The sequence below is a fragment of the Tupaia chinensis genome, unplaced genomic scaffold (genome assembly GCF_000334495.1).
Source record: "Tupaia chinensis unplaced genomic scaffold, TupChi_1.0 Scaffold000096_1, whole genome shotgun sequence".
In the NCBI taxonomy this organism is placed as follows: domain Eukaryota; kingdom Metazoa; phylum Chordata; class Mammalia; order Scandentia; family Tupaiidae; genus Tupaia; species Tupaia belangeri.
In genome coordinates this window covers 905,029-920,714 of record NW_006159558.1, presented here as the reverse complement: position 1 = coordinate 920,714, position 15,686 = coordinate 905,029, and the positions used below count along the sequence as shown (strand labels likewise).

The window sequence follows — 15,686 nt, the reverse complement described above, 5'->3', positions numbered from 1 at the left end:
TAATAACATAAGTTGTTTACCCTGTTGCCTTCAAACGTGGTAAGATAGAAGGTGAGAGAGCCAGACTAATTCATCCCAACTCCATTTTCAATATAATGAGAGAACTCTAATTCTAGTGTGGTGTTCTTTGTGTTATACCATCTTATGATTGCCCAAGATATATGATTACAATAAATTTAGGAGAAGTATGTGGAAGTCAAGTCACCAGCAGTTTTATCTCCTCATAGGATATTGAAACTATAGAAATTAACATGACATGTATAATATAAAATGTAAGAAATCTAAGCAAAATAACAATTAGTCTAATAGCATACTCTATGGTGCATATAATCAATTAATAAATATCTTCATGAGCACATAGATTAGTGTAAAATTAGGCTTAATTGGATTGCTAGATCAAATAATATCAAAATTACAGGTTTTTCATATTACTGAAAAGTTAAAAAATATTCTGAAAAGACAAGAATTTGTTACTTATATCCTGAATTTCCCTAAAGAGAGGCAACTGAAATGAAATGGTTAGTTATACAAATACATAAAACATAAGGAGGAGGATGGGGCAGATGGGAGTGCACTGCTGTAATGCAACACTCTATAAGGCTGACCCACATGGGAAGGCTCTGGGTTCACATCCAGAGACTTCCTGAGCAAGTCAAACATGTGTTTGCCCATGTTCCATTGAGGCAGGCTGCAGCTTAATCTGGCATCAAGTCCCTGTTGGGGGGTGCTTGTTTTCTCTCTCTATGTATGTCTTTTACTCTCAGAACAAACAAAAAAAAAAAGAAAAAGAAAAAATCTATATAAGGAGGGAGCAATACTCGGATGTTACATGGTAATACAATAGCACTATGTGTAATATCACGTGGTCAAGAGAACACAAGTTGAAGGTATCCGGATACACATCCTGACCTCACCACTTACTAGCTGTGTGAACTTGGACAAATTTAAACTGTGTTTGCCTTGAACAGTCAAAGTACCTACCTCATAAGATTGTGCAGAGATGACACCTGTCTATATATACACACATACAGACCTATATAGTACTTGTGGCAGTCTTGAAAATGGACCATGTATTGCTTAGCCAGGGCTGCCATAACAATACACCACCAGTTGGGTGGTTTAAACAAGAATTATTTATTTCTCACAGTTCTGGAGCTGAAAGTCCAGGACTAAGGCATCAGAATTTTGATTTCTCCTGAGACTCTCATAAGGACACCTGTTATGTTGGATTAATGCTTCACCCCAATGGCCTCATCCAAACTTAATCACCTCTTTAAGATCTTATCTCAAAGGTGATCACTTTCTGAAATACGAGGGGCTGATACTTCAAGATAGAGATTTTGGAGGGGTTATAATGTAGTCCAGGAACACACTGCTTGGATCTCCTGCCTTGTGGAATATAATTGGCAGAAACCCAGTGTAGTTTGAAATCCAAAATTCATTTACCTTGAGACTACACTTCCTTAGGTGGACTGCTCTTGGCTAATGGTTGAGCATACGGAAACACTAAGAACACTCCTGTGAGATTTAAGGACTCCCCTTGGTTTTGCAAAAATTCTCTTAGAACTGCAGTGGTTTCTAAGTTTTCTTTCTCCCTGACCAGTACTACTACGTGAGATCTCTCCTAGCTCATGCCTCATTTTCTCTTTATAAATTTCCTTCACTGGGACCAGCAGTTGGCGTAATGGCTATGTCTCTGGACTCTCATGTAGTTGATTGTGGTTCGAGTCCCGGACCCGGTGGCTTAAACTCATGCCAGGCATGTGTGCATGCGTGCCCAAGATCCTGAGAGGGGAATGGAGGAGAAGGGATTGTGGTGTGGTCATCCTCCCTAGGGAGTGCTTTCTCACTTCCTGTCTGTCTCTCTCTGTCGTTCTGGTGAGTGCATGCACCCTATAGCAAAAATCTCTCCCCCCCCCAAAAAAAAACCTCCTTCATGTTTAATTCCATCATAGCCCCTACTTCTCAGAGGGCCTGGACTCAGTTTGTAAAATTATGCCTGACCCATTGTATATACTGTATTTGGCAAAAAATCAAAAGTGTGCCAGGGAGTGGGAAAGCTTCACGGTGAGAAAAGAAGGCTTCAGAGAGGTTCTGATTGGAGGCCATTGGTATGGTGCACCTGGAAGTAAGTTAACTTTCCTGTGATAGAAGCAGAAGCAAAAATGAGGAAAGCTGGCTATTACTGAGCAAGTCCTAATTCATCTGCACTATTTGCTCAAGTAGTTGGGGTTTGGATTCCTGGGCTGGTATCTGCAGAGGGTGTGCTGGTATCTGCAGAGGTTGTGAGTCGACACTATCGTAGGTCATCTGGTCATTGTCTGTGTATTCAAATGCCAATCTCCCCTTTTGGTTACGTTCTCACTTAAGAACTTAAGTTGACCAATTCAGGGAAAGCTAAAAGTCTAGATTCTTATTGCTTAGGGATTTTCCTTTTGTCTCTTTTGTCAACAGTATTATGAGATCTTCTTGACCTCATGGTTATTTCATGGTGATCATCTGGTCAGAGCATCTGTGCAGAAGAATTTTAGGATTCTGGGATAGAATGCAACAGACCAGTATCACAACACCTATGCCAAACCAAGAACAAATATTGGATCATCAGAAAAGCCATAATGCATTTTTTGCATAGAAAAACATAGAAAGATATGTCATGGCTTTTCTGATGATCCAATAACATTTCCTGTATTGTTCTTGGAACCAGTACCCTTAATTTCTCAGCCCAGGTCAAAAGAATAAACATCATAGATCATGAGGATCAGTCTGGAGAAGTATAGCCTGTGGTACCTTTTCCTTAACTCATTGATCCAAGTATATGAAAAAATATTAGTTGTGGCATAGACACCACTGTTACTGGCCAAGAAAAAATTTAGAAAAATGTCATGTTCATCACGGCTTTTGCTAACAAATTGAAACTGATCAATATTCCATCTAGAGCAAAAGTGTTATCATAAATAACATCTGCTAGAGTTAGTGATAAGTTTCTTACCATCTTCCTGCTGTTGGGAACATTGCTCTGTTTGCACAAACAGTGAGTCAGTATTTCTCATTAACCAAGAATGGACTCGTGTTGGACCTCATGAGTGACTTGGAATCTTTAGTCTTGGCTATTTACTGGATTACTATTTCTGTGTCCAGATAAATCTGAGAATATTATCTTTTTTTCAGAAAAGAAAAAAAGATTTAATGGTTTTTGCTTTAGATAATGCTCATATACTAAGATCATCAAAATATGTTAACTAGATTTTTCTATACGTTATGTTTACACGATGACTGATTTCACTTTCCAAGAGCAGTTCCCAGGAGGAAAAAAAATAGTTTATGGAATAGTTTCTGGGACCATAATGCCTTCCCAGGGCAGTTGTCCCCTAACAGCGCAAAGAACTAAAGAAGCAGGTGTCTTCTTCCCATTCCCACTTCTTTATGTTTTAACTTAAAGTGTTTCTTAATAAGAAGAATGCTTGCCAGGATACCTGGCAATGGACTTGGTTAAGAATTACCCCTTATCTACAAGAATACTGTGATGAAGTCAGAGATCCACATAACTAGTGTAAACTCCTCTGTAGACGAGAGGATTTGAACAGGTCATCAAACCTGGCAAAATGGTTTCAAAGCTCTATCTTTCACAGCATACAGACTTGTCTTCTCTGTAACAGTGGATGCAGAATGGAAGGTCTATCATATTGTGGGATGCAGTTTTCAAAAAATTAAACAAACAAACAAAAACTATGCTGGGATTAAGGCAGATTAATAAAATGCAGTTTTTTAAACCATACTTACGGGCTATGTATTGAATAGTTTGAAATTTACGTGCTGTAAAACTATGGCAAACTACAATCTTAAACACATAAACCAAAGACTTTCCAGGAGGATATAAAATTTGAGAGTGAGTCCAGGGAATGACTTCCTAAACCCTGAGACTGTAATCTACATCCATGATACCTCTGCATGATGTATAATTTTTTTTTTTGAGAGATTTTCACTGTAGGGCGAGTGCGCTCGCCAGACAGACAGAGAGAGACATAGAGACAGAAAGCGAGAAATCACCCCCCAGGGGGGATGGTCACGCCGCAATCCCTTCTCCTTCATTCTCCTCTCGGGATCTTGGGCACGCACGCACACGTGCCCGGCGTGAGTTTTAAGCCACCGGGTCCGGGACACGAACCGCGGTCGACTACGTGGGAATCCAACGACATAGCCATTACGCTAACTGCTGGTTCCCCATGATGTATAATTTTTGAGGTTATCTGCACAAGGGCCTTTCTTGTTTCACCCAGGCTCTGAAACGCTTCTTTTTTTTTTTTTTAAGAAGCATCAAGAAATTATAATTCGAGGATTTGAAATCCCAATGTTACAAACAAAGCCTCATTTTTATAAGATATGAAATACTCTGTTTTTTCTAATAGCTCGTCAAGAGCTGCTACTACTAAATCGTGCTCCTGCAGCATTTCTGGGTAGTCGGACACTGCCTGCTCCATCCTTGCTGATCGCCACTCAGGAGTGATGAGCTTCATGTCTCACACTTCCGGCATTCCACTTAAGTTTGGGATTGAGGTGATCTATAATTTAATACCAGGGTGATTCTATGGTTCTGGCTTGGTTATCTGTGGGACTGCTACAACCTGTTCCCTCTCTTTTGGAGAAAGACAAGACTTTTCAAATTCTATCTTTATGACCAGCTCTTCTACTGATGTTATATTAGTTTCAGCAACTAAACGGTCAGAAGTAATTTCTTCCCCCTTTCTGTTTATGTCTTGCAAAATATTAAGGAAAAACTTCTCACAACTCTTGAATTGGTGTTGCTCCATTTTTAATGGCTTCTTCATATAGCCCAGTAACATCAAAGTCGTCTTTACATGCCAGCAACTTAGTTTTGCAGATCCATATTTTAGCAAATTTTTCAACCTCAGGAGTGCCGGACCTTCATCAGAAGGTGCACCCCTTCAGTGAGCTGCAGACTTCCTCTCAGACTCTCAGAGTGTTGTTTATGTTATTGGACAGTTCAAGTTGGGCTTTCTTTTCCTCTTCTTTTTCAATGCTCTTCTGGAGTGAAATATTCATTTCCTCTGTTATTTTTCTTTTTAAGTTCCAAAGAGGCCATTTATAGATTTCCCCCTCAGAGTTCTGCCATTCTAGTTATTTCCTTCGATGTTCTGCTGTTGGCTTCTTTTTCATATCTGGATTAGTTTGGGTCTCATTTAGGATTCCTTTCCTATTTATGGTTGTGTGACCAGCTTGCATTTTGGGAGCTGTCTTATTCAGAAAATGATTCTGAGGAAGAGTCTTTTTCAGCTTAGAGTCCAATGTCTGTGCTCTTTTTGCTTAAAGTTGTTGTTGTATTTATTACCATTGATTCCATCTGCTCTAATGCTTGGGGTGCTTGGAATGACTGAATTAAAGTTGCCAATTTTCAGATGAGACCTCTGTCTTATGGCTTCTGATCTCTGAAGTACACACAATATTGGAGGTCTAAAGGTTGAGTGGGCTTCTGATGTTGCTTTATATTTGGATGTTTGTTATCATGTCCACTCTGAAGCAAATTGGGGTGTATCCTGGGTTTAGAAGGTTTTACTTTCTGTACATGAACAAGATATGACTGTAACTTAGTTTCTTTTGGTCGTTCATATTTGCCCCTGCTAACCATTATATCCTGTATGTCCTTGACCACTGGTTTCTTTGGTGCTTGGGTCCTACTAAAGGTCAGAATAAGGTAAGAGGGAACTGTCTTTGGGTGTTTTTCTCCTGTTCTTGTAAGACCTTTTTCTTAGACAGCTGCTATGACTTTACTGGTGGAGTCCCAATTTGTGTTTCTCCAACAAGTTGCTTATTAACTCTGTCTTTAAGAACAGCCCCACTCACTGAACTTTTGCCCATGGCTTGTCTAGGAGCCAAACTATCCTTGATTGGATTATGAGAATTTGGCTGTTATGGCACATGATTCTGGATCTGGCCTCTTTTCAGGTTCTGATAAGATTTGGGGTAAGTTCTCTTTGTTTATCTCTTTTAAAAAGCTATCCGAAGATTGGTTCTCAACACGAGTACTGTCCAGAGTCTATACATTTAGCATTTCCTTGAGCTGTTACCTGCTACTTTACAGTTTTCAATTCTTGCATAGTGAGTGACCCCACAGTGTTTCTTGACAGTTCTCCTGCAGTGGATCATCCAGCTTCATGCAGCTGATGAGTCTTGCTGGAAGGCTTACGTTTGGAGTCGAAGAAGCACATGCTGAAGTCAGTGCTTTGCTGACAGGTTTTGGTGGTTCCAAATTTGGCTACTATGACTCTGTGATATTGGTTGTCCTGGGCTAGAGTTTAATGCTGATGGGCCTTGTGGTTTTGACAGGTAAGACAATGTGGTTGGTAATATCCTTTTGGGGTCTAATAGTAGATTTAGGAGGTGGTAGATTTGGGCAGTTATTGTTGACTTGTAGATAAGGCTTGGTGTTTTGGTTCTTCAATTTTCTCTTGGCTGCAAGGTACTCCTGGAGTTTTCTCTGCCACTCCTCTGTGGCAGTGGTGGATGCAGGCCTCACCAGAACCCCTCAACAACAGCTTTTCTTCAAAGGTCATGCCTAGACTTGAGGCTGAACTACTACTCAAAATACTATCTTTTTTTTTTTTTTTTTTGGAGAGATTTTCACTGTAGGGCACGTGCGCTCGCCAGACAGAGAGAGACATAGAGACAGAAAGCGAGAAATCACCCCCCAGGGGGGATGGTCACGCTGCAATCCCTTCTCCTCCATTCTCCTCTCGGGATCTTGGGCACGCACGCACACGCGCCCGGCGTGAGTTTTAAGCCACCCGGTCCAGGACACGAACCGCGGTCGACTACATGGGAATCCAGCGACATAGCCATTACGCTAACTGCTGGTTCCCTCAAAATACTATCTTAAAGTGGACAAATTTTAAGCCTTAGGGAAAAGGTCGAGGTATCCTGGACCCAAAGGAAGTAGTATCTGGAAAGGGCATAGGGAAATCCAGGTAAAAAGAAAACATTCATTACACAGGTCAGACTAAAGCCCTAAACTGACTAGGTTACATATTTGAATCTCTATTAGTCTCTTACAAGTGGCAAGTAATTAGCTCATTGTCCTGTGAAGATTGTTGAATTCAAGTCTAGAATTATCCAGTATCTAGTAAATAATTGAACTCCTTGGTGCTTTTTCTGGTTATAGGTTGATTTGTATTTATCAATCTAAAAACCGATCTCTATACCAAGAAGTACAAATGAAAATACTACCAGCCACCGAGTATCCGCACTCTATGACCGAAACTGATTGACTAAAAGATTTAGAAACACAGTTTGTGGATGTAAATACCAGATACAGCGTGTGTGAAAGAGTAGGGTCTGAGGAAGGACATTTAGAAGAAAAATAGGGAGGCAAAGCATTAATGGGACAAAGAAATTATCAAATTATCTGTTGAAGATATTTTATAGTTTTATCAACTGGACTAGGGAGAAATGTTCACCTGTTGAAATATTCATTTTGTAAGCTAAATAATGTGATCGAATGTAAAAAAGAAGATTAAATTTTAAAAAGTGAAAAAAAGGAAAATACTACCAGCTATAATTCCTCTTGTCCTTTTAATAAAACCAGAATTGCCCAGAGATGAGTTTGTTGTCGAGGTCTGGTGATGGCTGGCTTATGCAGCAGTGTGGAAGACTGAAGGCAATGGCTACTGTTAGGATAATCTAAGAATGGTGTTATCATGTATATATCTGACCTGACAATTATAGTTAGAAGAGAAGAAAAAAAGAGAAAACAATACTTTTTATCTTTACTTATTTATATTTTAGTTTTGCTATAGGGAATGTGTGCTTGCTGGAGAGAGAGAGAAAATGAGAAATCGCTCCCCAGGGGAGATGACCATTCCTCTATCTCTTCTGCACTCTATTCTTGGGATCTGGGGCATGTGCACATAGGCATCTGGTGTTTTTTCAAGGGACTAGTCAGGGACTTGAACTGCACAGTTGGCCATGTGGGATCCAGCCACCTTAACCTCCACACCGTCTGCTGGCCCAGAGCCAAAAGGCTTTTTATAAGTGAACACAGGGAAGGTCTATAGAAAATGAGACATATGATTATGAATAAATAAAAAATTAGTAATTATAAAAGGGCCTTGGTTTGTCTTTGGCAGAAGCTGTTCACTATCTCAGGTCAAGAGTTTGTTCTAAACGTCCTGGTTCAGTTACTTCTGAATATTAGCTGCTTCTAAAACTTCTCTGAGAATTATTGAAGTGGGATCCCTTATTGGAATACCTTCAAATTGTGTAGATTTTTGAGTTTATTTAGTTGTGAGATGTGAACCTAGGGTTAAGTTGGGGTCCCTAGAATTTCACTACTGTATTTGTTGTTAACAGTACTGATAAAGGACAGTTATGAAATCACATTCAAATTTCATTAAGAATAGACACTAGGTCAAATTGATTTCTAGATATTAATTGATCACTTCAACAATGTTCAAGAGCAGTTGTTCTCTGCTTTTGCCAATGTATCAAATTTTATCGAAGATTATGAAAATGCTATATAGGAAGATTGAGAGGAGGATGATGCTAACTTCTTTGCAACAGGACTGGCTACAGTATGTAAGTTGTTTGCAGGGATTTGTTATGTCTGAATGGGGCAGGAAAGAGGCTAGTATTGGAGAAGAAATCCATGAATCCTGTTACCAATTCCTATGGGGATACCCGATGTGACTCTAAAAGAGCAGGCCCTGGGAATGGATGGATGGTGGAATCTCTTTAGAATGGGAGTCCAATGGTTTCTCAAATCTTTGTGGATTCTAATTTATCAATATCATTACTTCTTGCAGCCTTTCTAGAAAATTGTAGGTGGTAGGAATAGTGTCATTTTTGAGTAAGAGATAATGCCTTACTGAGTTATTTCATATTGTTCCTATAAAGTATATGCCTTGGTTAGTTGACATAAAAGTAAGTATATCCCAGATTGGAAACAAAATCAAGCAGCTTCTTAACAACTGTAATCGCTGTAGAGTTTTTATCAAAATAAATAAAGTTTTAACATATTCTAAAAACAGATTTATGATAACTAAACCATATTTGGATTTCATGGGGATAGATCCTATATCAAAATTCACCTGAAAGTGTTCAAAGGGAACTAGAAGCTTTGGCTCCTGGTCATGTGCTCCCTTTACAGTTACATGAATAGGGAACACATGCCATGGCATTAACCTAAGCTGTTTTTTTAAAGGTTCTTCACCAATGGTGATTTAAGATGGTAAACAATTTGTACCATGATGAATAGTTTCATGGAGAAAGCGCTCTAACATTCATTTGAAATCATTTGGTGCCACTGTGAGGCTATCTTGGGAGCGTCAGAGATTACCTGAGGGAGGGTACAGCCAGATAGTTCCAACTCTTCCTTTATACAAGTGGATTAAACCACTGCCATTTCATAATGGCTTGTTTAAATTCCTCTACAGATTCAACTTTTTTTTTTTTTTTTGTGAGAGGTTTTTACTATAGGGCGCGTGCGCTCGCCAGGCAAACAGAGAGAGACACAGAGACAGAAAGCGAGAAATCACCCCCCAGGGGGGATGGTCACGCTGCAATCCCTTCTCCTCCATTCTCCTCTTGGGATCTTGGGCACGCACGCACACGCGCCCGGCGTGAGTTTTAAGCCACCAGGTCCGGGATGTGAACTGCAGTCGACTACATGGGAGTCCAGCGACATAGCCATTATGCTAACTGCTGGTTCCCTACAGATTCCACTTTTGAGGGTTTAGACAGTATTGTCACTTTAGTTAAGACTACTTGTTCGGCAAATTGATCTGCTAGAGAGTTTATTTTAGCTTCCACATGGCCTCTTTCCACATGTACCTAGAACTTCCTAATAGCAAACTCTCCAGAAGATAGGAGTTCATCCAAGTTTCTTAACTACAGTCCCTTTTAGTTTGCTTAGGGTTTCAAGCCAATGAGAACCTTTTTGTTTCTGAAGCATTTCCAAATTATGCACGACTCCAAAAGCTTATGTGGCAGCAGGAAAATGTCTAGTTTCCGCATTGAGGTATAATCAATCCATTAATAAATTTTACTATGGTATTCTCAGTGGGAGTCCTGATACATCTGAGCGAGGTACTGAAAGTTACCTAATCAAGGTAAGATAACCCTGAGACCCTTGTCATTCTCATACCAGGAGAACATCAGCACTGAGGTTCCCTGCGTCTGACTGAGAACTATGGCATCAAACATGTGGCCTAGAACTCGCGCAGCAGATACTAACGATGGTAGTGATTGCCTAAGACAAGGGCAATAAACGTTTCTAACCAAGTCAAAGGTGAAGCTATTTGAGGGGTCCTCAGAAAGTTTGTGGAAAATGCACATTACGAAAAAACTATGCATGGATTTAAAAAAAAAAAAAAAACCTGCACCACGATAAGTTCATAAAAACCTGTTACAACACGTATGGACAAGATCTACTCTGAAGCACTGAGGACAAGACTAAGTTTGAAAAAAAAAAAGCTTCTCTCAGAGCAACATGAATTCTGCTAAAACTAAAATACATGAAAAAAAATCCAATTGATGGTGAAACTTGGATGAAAAAACAGTGAAACTACAGATGCTTTCTGAACAGTTTATGGGACAATACCCTAAAGAAATCAGCCGTTTACAAATGAATAACTTGTTTTAAGAAGCGACAAAATGATTTAAAATAATGTCCATGGTGCAGACCATTTGCAACTTGCAAGAAAACAACCTTTTTTATACCCTAATTGAAGAGGATCAATGATTAATAGCAGAAACAATAGCCAATATCACTTACATCTCAATTGGCTCAGCCTACACATTTTTTGCTGAAAAGTTACAGTTGAAAAGCCTTTCTGCTCAACGGGCACCTAAACTGTTGCACCCAGATGAGCTGAAGACAAAAGCAGAATAGATCATAATTATAATTTTTTTAAAGAATGATGACAGGAGAAAATACATGGATTTATCAGTATGATCCTGATGACAGAACAAGTTAAAGCAATGGCTTACCAAAAGACAGACGTAGTTCATTGCAAGCCAAAGCCACTGGTCAAGCGCAAAGGTCATGACCACAGCATTTTTGGATGCTCAAAATGCTGTGAGAATAATATATGCTTATTATGAGAATGTTTTGAGAAAGCTGAAATGTTTGTAGAAGAATGCCCAGGAAAAGTTTACCAGAGAGTTCTCCGCCATGACACTAGTTCTGTTCATTTCTCTCATCAAACAAGGGAATTTTGTGAGCTTCAATAAGAAATAATTAGGCATCCACCTTACAGACATGATTTGGCTCCTTCTCCTTCATTTTTCTTCTGAATCTTAAGAAATCTTTAAAGGGCCCTTGTAGTAAGTGATGTGTTTTTGATGTTTCCCCTGAACCATAAAAGGCTAAAGGACTGGTCTAAACCACTCATACACAAATAGACGAAAAAGCTTTTTGTACAATAGTTAAGGAAGCTTTTGAAGAGATTTCTTTAAGTTATAGAAGACTTATTCATGTTTTAGAACCTAAAAGAGAGAGCCTCTTACTTAGACTTAATGAATTCACAAAGAGAAGTTGCTATCTCAGAAAAAAATGGCATCTATTGTTTGCCAAATCCAGCTAAACCTAGAAAACCTCTCAGTGCTGTTTTGCATGAGATGTAGAATAAATGTGGCAGTCTTTACCTGAAGGGATTGTTTTTTTCTCCTAGATAGATCATGGCCTATAATGAACTGGGCTTTGGTAAAATTATGATTTATCTTTTGGAACTTTAAGTCCTTTGCTAAGGCTGATAGCAAGTAAATGAATTCCTTTTTGTAAGTTTCCTTTTTTCCTCTCAACCAATAGGAAGTCATTTACATATTGTGTCATAATTGAATCGAGAAGAAACTTAGATCTTTAAAGTCTTGATTGAGGCTCTGGGAAAAATTGGGACTTGGGGGAGGCTTTAGTGAGCCTTTGGAACATAAGGATCCAGGTATATGGGGCACTTCAAAAAGTCCATGGGGAAGAGAATTTTAAATCTGAATTTATTTTGGTGCTAAAAAAATTAAAATCTATGCATAATTTTTTCATAATGTGCCCATTTTTCATCAACTTTTTCAAAATCTTGATTACAACAAAGGCAAGAAGATCTGAGTGTCTTGGTCCAGGGTTCACTGAAAAAGCACAAATCCACTATAATGAAGTGGCATTAGGAGGAACTGACGACAGGATGGTGTTCTGGTTAGGTACTCCTGGGAAATGAGAAGTGAGGGGTAACAATTTTGCTGATAACTCTAAGGTCTTTTTTTTTAATTGATTAATTTTATTATTATTATTACCTTTAAAATTTGCTAAAAAAAAAAATTGCTATAGGGCACATGTGCTCACCCGAGAGAAAGAGAGAGAAAGAAGGAAAGTGAGAAAGCAAGATGACAGATCTGGGACTCAAACCATGGTCCACCATGTGAGAGTCCAGCACCTTAACCACCATGCCACCTGCTGGCCCCAGCCCTAAGCTCTTGAAAAAATAGATTTCCTTGGCCATTTGTTTTGTTGGTGTTTGTGTGTATGTGTGTGTGTGTGTGTGTGTGTGTGTGTGTGTGTGTTTTGTGGTGGTTGTTGTAGTAGTTGTTTGTTTTGTTAGAATGTGATTATTATAAGGGCTAGTTCAAAGTAGAAGGCCCTTGGACTTAAGGTTTTTATCCATAAGATTGAGTCTGTCCACTGCTTCAAAAGATATTGGAGAAAACTGGGTAGCATTTTGTAAAGTAACAGTTTAATATGATCTATTCAATTATTTTCCTAAACAGGAGAGTAACTTAGCTCATAGGGTTTCAGAACAGTGTCAAGATATTTATCTGAGGTATGCATCAAATATAATAGAGGGGGTGGAGGTGTATCCAAGTCTAATTCACAATTTGATGATGAAAAGAGGAGTCCTCTGGAACCTTAGGAAATACCTGAAACTTCTGGGACGCATTGAATATTACAGTTTCACTGGCAAAGTAAATCTCTCTCTTTATCAAATGTGCTGGGGTGTTATCTGGAGCATGGAAAGATGTTTTTCGGTCAAAGTCCCAGGACTGGGCAATAGAAGTCTGTGGGTTATCTGAAGGACCTTTCACCTATGCTGTATGTTTCTGAGGAAGAGGCAGGGCTTAGTGTAGAAAGAATAGCACTCATATCCTCCAGCAATTGATGGGGTTAACCATGTGTATTAAGAGTTGATTCACCTTGATTATTTAAGTGTAAGAGAGGATATTGGGCAATTATTTCTTTCCTCAGAGCACCCCGATTGATCTGAATGGAGGGATTTTTCTTTGTCCTACATTTCTACTGTAAGATGAAACAACTCACATTCCAGTGTCCCTTCTGGTACAATGCTACAGGCATCCTTGTCATCAGAAGATCCCTTGGGAAACATGGCCCATCTTACTGTTTCATTGGCAGGACTATAATTTTATTTTGTATCTTGTTTTGGTTGTGTTGTAAATCCCTTTAATGTGTTCTGAAATAGATGCAATTAGGATTGTAATAAGAGTACATATAAGAAGCAGCATTTTTTTTTTTTCCTGGAGAAGAGGATTTAGATTCACATGATCCCATAGGAGCTAAAAATGGTTAATCAAAAGGAATATTCATGCACTTTGTATGTTTGACTCAAAATTTGATGGTTGCCTGCCTCTAAATGCAAATCTCATAATCTATGCTTTTCAATAGGTGGAAAACCAAAAAGAATACTTTCCCAAATCAAGTCACATTCTTAGGACAAAAACTAAGGTGAAATGAGAACTTCATCTAATTTTATTGATGATCCATAGGGATAGTGGCATGGATGCCAATCTAGTGAGAACTAAAAATTCACCAGACTCTGGAGTTATCTCAAACAAGATTACAGGGAGGGAGTATGCCTGTATTCTACCCTGTGATTTTTCTTATTGTCAGAAATAACACTTTTAGATAGTCCAACACACACACAAAATGTAAAAGGGGATAGAAAGGGCTAGCCTGCTGCCACCGAGGATGCCAAACAGATGAGAACCAACAGCAACACCGGGGTACCAACCAGAATAATTGAGGGTTCCAACACAAAGAAGCCATTTGTTCAGAGTTTGCCAAGCAAGGATGTCAGCCCTCTTGTATAGCAGAGATTTGAAGGCAGGCAGAGGCACAGGAAGGCTTTATGTTGACAAATGAAAGGGAAGACTCCAGGTATGCCCCGACTGGAAGTTATTGACACGGGGAAGCTGGAGACAGTTCCCCTGGAAGTGGGGTATCTCTCATGATCAGTTGGAGAGCATATCTGGGCTTTGTCTTTGCCATTAGGGAGTTCAGCCGTGGGCTTACATACCTTAATATAATTTTCCCTGTAAAAGCACCCTCACAGGAAGTGTGACTTTAGTCCACTTTGTCTTTCTATACATCTTCCTTGGAAGTTCATTATATCATGGTTTCTCATCTCTCTATGCAGATTTTAAATTCCCACTTGTATTTTGGATGGAAATGCACATACATCTCTTAAAATTGGAATGAAACTCTTAACAACTTTCATATGTGTCCTATATGAAATGCCCAGCATTTCCAGACTAGGCTTCTTTTCTTAGATTTCTGACTCCCACCACCCCCATCACAAACTTTTCAGTCATTCAGTTCCCAAAATTTGAGTCGAGTTCCTACCCCTTGAGGCCAGCAGTTCTGCCCTGTGCCTGGTGCCGCATCATCGGATCAGTGTCTGGGTATAGCTAAATCCACCTTTAAAACGTTTCTTGGATCTGCTTCTTCCTCTTTAGTCCCACTGACACTTCTCTAATTCAGGTTCTCATTAAATTTCACACAGGATAATGCTCTCCCCCAGTCCAGTCACTCTCAGTCTGATTCAACATAACCATTACTGTCAGATTAATTTTCCTTAAGGCTAGACCTGACCATTTCATTTTCTTGCTGAAAAACTTCACTTGTTCCTTTTATCATGCAAAGTTAAACCCAAACTTCTGGCCATGTAATACACTGTGCTTTTCCTCACCATCTTCTGATACTCTGTTTTCCTATTTATGAGCCCTTAATAATTACATTTAGAGTGTATTTATTTATTTCTTCCATGAATGAGAAAGAAAAGAGAGCATCCCTAACACAGTCCCATGCCACAATTCACTCCCAGCCTTCAGCTAGTCCTGGGCCATGGTCACTCAGAGCTGTCTCTGGACTTGAACTGGGAACCTTCCCATGCAAGATTGCCTTGTGGAACATTGTGTTTTACTGCAGTGTCTACTGGCTCTTAAGCCCTTGTAACTCTGAATGTGACCTTTTTATATTACTTTACATGCTCAGCACCATATTGAAGCTATCTATGTACACGTCCAACCTTCTTGTTAAACAGAAAGAATGACAGGTAGCATATCTACGTCTGACTCATCTTTTTTTTTTTTAAATAGTATTTAGGATAATGACATTTTTAACAATAAAAATTGAATAATTGAGTCAACAAACCAGTGACTTCATATGTGAAAATTAAGAAAAATGTAGTGATAGTGGCAAAATGCAACTTCAATAAATGCTATAATTGTGACCAAAATTACATGCTCTAGTATTATAGTGATTTCTTCCTTCCTTCCTTCTTTTTTCTTTCTTTCCTTCTTTCTTTTTCTCTCTTTCCTTCTTTTTCTCTCTTTCTTTTTTCCTCCCTTCCTCCCTCCCCCCTCTTTCTTTCTTTCTTTCTTTCTTTCTTTCTTTC

General features: G+C 39.1%; 1 pseudogene; it reads right to left on the bottom strand.

The window, feature by feature from the left end:
• Positions 1 to 4,322: 4,322 nt before the first annotated feature.
• Positions 4,323 to 14,673, bottom strand: LOC102497062 (cytoskeleton-associated protein 2-like pseudogene; annotated as a pseudogene).
• Between the last annotated feature and the right edge of the window lie 1,013 nt (positions 14,674 to 15,686).